General features: G+C 45.4%; 1 long non-coding RNA gene across 1 annotated transcript; it reads right to left on the bottom strand.

Moving 5' to 3' along the window:
• Positions 1-452: 452 nt before the first annotated feature.
• Positions 453-4,895, bottom strand: LOC130252326 (uncharacterized). Its single transcript, XR_008840334.1, has 3 exons — positions 4,727-4,895; positions 3,551-3,738; positions 453-2,048 (listed from the first exon to the last, which is right to left on the bottom strand). It is a non-coding gene; the product is annotated as an uncharacterized LOC130252326 (long non-coding RNA).
• Between the last annotated feature and the right edge of the window lie 1,312 nt (positions 4,896-6,207).

Genomic DNA, 6,207 nt, shown 5'->3' with positions numbered 1-6,207 from the left:
TGGGGGAGAAGAAGGGATTTTGATTTGTTTGGTTTATTGTTAAACAGGGCAGGACATTGCTCATTTAAATCCTTATTTTCTCTTATCGTGTTTGCTCAAACGTGCACACATACATACAACCCCTCAAACAGTTTATCTAGGCTGGGGCAAGTGGCACCACATACATTGTGGTGGCTCCTGCTCTGAATTCCCAGGGATTTGATACTTGGTGCTGTCAGCATGCACACATCCATCACCATCAGTCACATGGAGAAGCTGAGCTCAGACTGGGTGGATGTCCAGGCTGCTGGTGTGATTAACCAGCAATTGACAGTCTGTGTTAGCACACAGGCTGTTTAATGGACACACACTGCACCATGTGGAAGCCTGTATCAAACCCCAGAATGGCTGGATGCACGTCAGCAGCAATTTTTCAGAGAAAATGTTTTCCTCCTTCCTTTCCTGTGTGCTTTGTCTGGAGTTGCACTCACGGTGCCAAGCTTGTTTTATGTGGTGTGCACACACTGGGAGGTGTGAAGCCAAGCAGGCTCCAGGAATAGGAGAAACCTGCAGAAGAAAAAATGATGATGGCACAACCATTTCTCAGTAATGACAGAAGGTGAGTCTGTTGGACAGGGAACACACAGGGGCTGAAATTAGAGGCAGTGATCCCAAACCTTCCTCCACTGATCATCATGCTTATAAGATGCTTATTTACTAGAGCTCCCTAGCACACTGCCTTTATTGGTTTTGCCATTCGCCTCAATAATTCTCTGGGTGTTTTCTAAGAAATTATTATTTTCATTCAAAACTTTAATACATATTAAAAAAGGGAAGAGGTTGATAAAATATCCATATTTAATGAAAAAACCCCCAACCTTAAAAGAGCTAAAAAATGTTAGAACAAGTCCTGTTATCAGGGAAAAATCAGGCCTCTCTTGGATCACTGTGGAATGGTGGTTCTGCAGATTTTGCCCCACAGGAGAGGTGTGCTGCACTGTCATGAAATGAAGAGTTTTGTTTTAAGATGCTGCAAAATCAATAATTTACATCTACATGTTCAAGGATTAAAAGCAGAGGGAGAGGGAAGGATAGTTATCACTACAAACTGAGAAACAATTCACAGTTTTCAAGAAACACATAAGCAGAGTCTTTTTTTAAAAAACAACCCCACCCCATACAGCACAGAGCTGTAATGTGCTGGGACATGGGCAATATCCCAGTGTTAACACCTGCCTTGAGACCCACTGGAAATGAGACTCACTGCTCCAGACCCCAACCCAGCCTTTGGAAATATTGCTTGGGTACCGCTTGTGACTGCAGCTTGGAAAACAATAGGAGGGAAAAAACCTGTTATGTCCACTGCAAGCCTGCTCAAGGGTGAAAAGACTTAAGAATTACTCCACTTGCAGAATTCAGAATTGCTTTTCTTTAGCAAATGGTGTTAAATGAACAAAACATACCATGTTGACACAGCAAGATGTCCCCATTACTGTGTTGAAGGTAAAGCAGTAAATCTTTTTCTGAAGCAGTGGTAATGCATTGATAAGCACTTCTTAGAGCTCCCTTCACAGCCTCACAAGGCCACTGCTGGCATCAGGTATCACCACTGACAGCTTTCAATAGGGCTGGCCAAAGAAAGCTGGAAAGATTTTACACCAGAAAACCTGAGTCCACTGAAATGCAAAACAGCTTCTGAATGATGGATTTTACTTAGATTTCACTTCAGGGCAAAACCTTTATAAAGTCCAGCAAGCCTCTATCTAAGAGAGGCTGTTTAAGCATTTTCAGAACAAAGCCAGTTTTGTTTTCCTTTAGCAATCCACTTCAAAATAGTTTTGTAAGATAAATATGTGGTAGAAGCAACCCCATAAAAGTCAAACCCAAATGTTTCGATCTATCTTAAATACTTTTCTCAATGTTTGTTTTGCAAAGATTGTTGGAAGCTGGGTCATTTTATTATTTTCCCAAGAAGCACTTTTTTTCCACCAGTGCAGTCAGTGGGAAGAAGAGTGTGAACTCCATGGCAGTTGCAGCTGGAAGTCAAGATCCAAACCAGAGTGTCACTTCTGTAACTAAGTAAAGCAGAGAGAGTGAGTGGACAGTGGCTCTCACACAGGGTATCACCTTTGCTGCCCTGGGGCTGGATGGAAGAAGAGAAACACAAAAGAACCAAAGTTTGTCCTCCTGTTTCATTCTTTGATGGGTTCTTGGGCTTGGTCAGACCATACACATAAATCTGACCCTACCCCAAGCTTAGTGGCCCCTGATTTCCACCTCCCATCTCAGCTCACAACCACACAGTTTTAATGCCTGTCCCTTCCCAAGTTTTTATTATTTCTGTCTCTGACTTTTCCTCCTAGAGCTTATGAAAGGCAGTGACTGAGGATCATGCAATGCTAGGACTAAATTAACACGTTAACATGAAAATATCATTTGCCTGAATTAAATACAAACCAAATTTTTATCTGTTGTGCCATGCAGCTTTACCCTATGCAAAAACTTATTCTCAAATTAAACAATACATTTGAAATGCTGACCCAAGGTGGATCCTTACCATGTTGCTCTGCCAAAGGGCTGAGATTTCTGAGCATGAAGGACCTCATCTGCCAAATCCTGGCCCAAAGAGACCAGCAAGGAAGAGGCTGGTTTGGCCTCCACCAGAAGAGTTTTATCCTCCTTGGCCTCTGATACACATTCCCTGCTTGGGGAACAGGAAGGTCACCTGTGTGCCAGTGATGTGGCCCTAACAGCAAAACAGATGGCCAGAAAATGGGAAATCCGCTTCAGAGATGATTATTTTCTGACTTCACCCCTCCACACCATCCCCCCCATTTTGGATAAAATAGTCTACTTTAGCTTTTAAGAGAGAGTGAGCAAGAAGAGTGTCCTGAATAGCCAGCAACTTATTCAACAAGTGACCAAACAGTCAAAACCTCTTTTGTGGTCAGTGGCTGCTGATGCCTCCCTGGGAGCTCCTCAAGGAATCCTGGACCTCATTAGGAAAGAGGAAGCCCTTCACATCAGCACAAGTAACAAACATTTCCTCTCTGCATCCTAAATCTGTTGCTATCAGTTTGGCTGCCCAGCAAAAGGCAGCTGGATGCTTCTCTCACCACTGGCAAATGCACCTTTGCACGGGTTTGATTTCTTAATGAATGGTCCATGATTCTGCATTCAGAGGACAATAAAACCTCATGGTGTTTCTGCAAAGATGTACAGACACACCCAGCTCTGGGCTGATTAGTCAAGCTGACCTCAACAAAATTGCTTCCATGTTTGTGTATCATGGACTCAGTTTTGTTTTCCAAAAAGCCAATTCTAGTTGTAGTGATTTTTGGTCTGTTGTATTTTTTACCAGGCTCTAAACACCAAGTTTGGGTTTTCATTTAAAACAATTTCCCATTATTTTATGCTAATAGATCATGTCTTTCTTTCTACTTAGAAATCACACATTTATTCCCACCCAACAGCCACAATACACCCAGAAAAACATTCAGGGCACAGCTCTGGATGTCTCTGATTTACCAATGTACTTTTCTGAAATTAGAAAGAGATGTGGTACTTACACATTGTTAATTCAAGTACTCAAACATGAGAAAATTTACCCACTGGTCTGTAAAGGGATGGAATAGTAATAATTTTCCACTCTGGAATTACTGTTCCTCTTGGAAACTACAGAACCTTTTGTTGATTCACTTGGTCCTCTGCTTAGGTTTTTGTTTGTGGGCTATGCAAGATTAAATAGCGCCAGTTCAGCTGTTTTGGAGGAAAAACAGAAAAAAAAAAAGAAACTAAGAAACTTTGGATTTTGAAAAGTAGCACAAACTTTCCACTGAAATTTATAGAATCATAGAAATGCTAAGGTTGGGAGAGACCTCTAAGATCATTGAGTCCAGCTGTTAGCCCAGCAACACTGTGCTTACCACTAAACCATGTCCCCAAATGCCACATTTACCCATTTTTAAACAATACCAGGGGTGGTGGTTCCACCATTTCCCTAGGCAGCCTGTTCCAATGCCTGACCACTCTTTCAGGGAAGAAATTTTTCCTGATATCCAATCTGAAGCTCCCCAATGCAATTTGAGGCCATTTCCTCTTGTCCTGTCGCTTGTTACCTGGGAGGAGAGACTGACTCCCACCTGGCTCCCCCCTCATTTCAGGCAGCTGCAGAGTGATGGGTCCCCCCTGAGCCTCCTTTTCTCCAGGCTGAACACCCCCAGCTCCCTCAGCTGCTCCTCACAGCACTTGTGCTCCAGAGCCTTCCCCAGCTCCGTGTCCCTTCTCTGGACATGCTCCAGCCCCTCAGTGTCCTTGCAGTGAGAGCCCAGAACTGAGCACAAGAGTTGAGGTGTGGACCCACTGTGCCATGTGTAGGGGGACCATCCCTGCCCTGCTCCTGCTGGCCACACTATTGCTGATCCAGGCCAGGATGCCACTGGCCTTTTTGGCTACCTGGGTATATTCTGGATCATGTCCAGCTGCTGTTTGCCAGCACCCCCAGGTCCTTTTCCACCAGGCAGCTTCCCAGCCACTCTGTCCCAGCCTGTAGTGCTGTGCGGGGTTGTTGTGACCCAAGTGCAGGACACTGCACTTCTCCTTGCTGAACCTCAAACCATTGGCCTCAGCCCTTTGATCCACCCTGCCCAGATCCCTCTGCAGAGCCTTCCTGCCCTCCAGCAGATCAACACTCCCACCCAGCCTGGTGCTGTCTGCAAACTTACTTCCCACCCTCATCTCATCTCACCTCGAAGCTCCACTTTTGTTTTCTGTTGAAGAGCACAGACAATTTGTCTCTTCAGAGCTGTGTCTGACCTGCACACACTCTGTGGGTGGGCAGAGCCAGCCATGGACAGCCTCAGCCTGCTCAGCCAGGCTGGGCAGCTCCCTCTGCTCGGGTTCATTTCTGCTCTTTTCTTTCCAGAAGCCATAGTACACATTTCTTTCTGAGGCACACAGATCTGACTAATCCCTCAGGAATGTCTCAGGGGAGGAACCTCCCACAGAAAAGCACCATTACTTGCAGTATGAATTCCCACCAGATGCATCTGACCCTGGGACAAGACTTACACAACATCAGGGAAAAGTTTACTTACTTCTGTTCACCTCTTCTCAGAACTCATCACAATTCCCTTCTGCAAGAAAAGAGAAAAGCCCAATCCACTCTCATTTATGTTCTTAAAATGATTCTGAGTTCTCCAGAAGTTTGCAGACTGCTTGCCCCTTTTCAGAGCACTCAGACAGCGCCTTACAGTTGTAACCCCCCCTCTTGAGGTCTCCATCTCTGCCTCCTGCAGCCAGCCTAGCACAAGACTCAAACACAGCCTTCTCTGCTGCAGGCACCAGCAATAGTGCCCACAGAGGTGTAACCAATATAAAAAGAAATGTAGCTTCACCCACTGCTATCAAATCAAACAGGTAATTCCTGCCTCTCTGTGTGAGCATCAGGGAGCTCAAATAACTGCTTTCTTATTTCAAAATCCCACACTTCAGATGCCTTTAAATAAAATTTTAAAAGGATTAAAGAAAGTTTGGACTTTGAAAGGTAGTTCAAAGGCTCACCCTTTGTCCCCACTTTCATGCCTTGGCTTTTTCTTTTCTGTTGAACATCATGGAAAAGGCATGTCCTTATGTCACCTTTGCTCAGATCTCTGGTCCCTGACCAATACTGCAATGCTGGCCAGAGGGTGAGTAGGAGCTTGTATCTGTTTGACTAGAGCCTACATTTAAGCAGGCACTGCTGGGTGCACAGCTGCCCAGACCCAGGCTGCATCTCCCTGGACTCTGCTGGGTCTCACAGGAGAGGACAACCATCACAAGAACAGCTCTGTAACTGTGCTCAGAGCACATCCACCCTCTTCCAGTGAGGGATGGAAATGATGCTGCTAGCTAGTTTTAACTCCAAGTCCAGTGATTTTCCACAGTCCCTCCTACAGAAACTGCTCCTATTTTTGTGGGGAGGGCTGGAAGTCATCTCAAGGCAAGGGACTGAGGCCACCTTGCAGGGATGTGAGAGCCCAGTGAGCAGCATGCCAGACCCTCTGTCTCACTGGCAGTCCTCCAGGGTTAATCTAGTGGAAATTGCTGTGGCAGTCAGCATCAGCACAGCTGCTGGGTCTTATTGCCACTTGAGTCATTCACCCAAGGGAAAACCCACAGCAGGCTCTGGACCCACACAGCACGGTGGGAGTGGGAGCAGCATCAATAACAGAGTCATGTTCCTGGGGG

Source organism: Oenanthe melanoleuca, chromosome 1, assembly GCF_029582105.1.
Source record: "Oenanthe melanoleuca isolate GR-GAL-2019-014 chromosome 1, OMel1.0, whole genome shotgun sequence".
Taxonomy (NCBI): Eukaryota; Metazoa; Chordata; class Aves; order Passeriformes; family Muscicapidae; genus Oenanthe; species Oenanthe melanoleuca.
The sequence above is the reverse complement of the archived record's forward strand: the minus strand, read 5'-3'. Positions and strand labels throughout refer to the sequence as shown.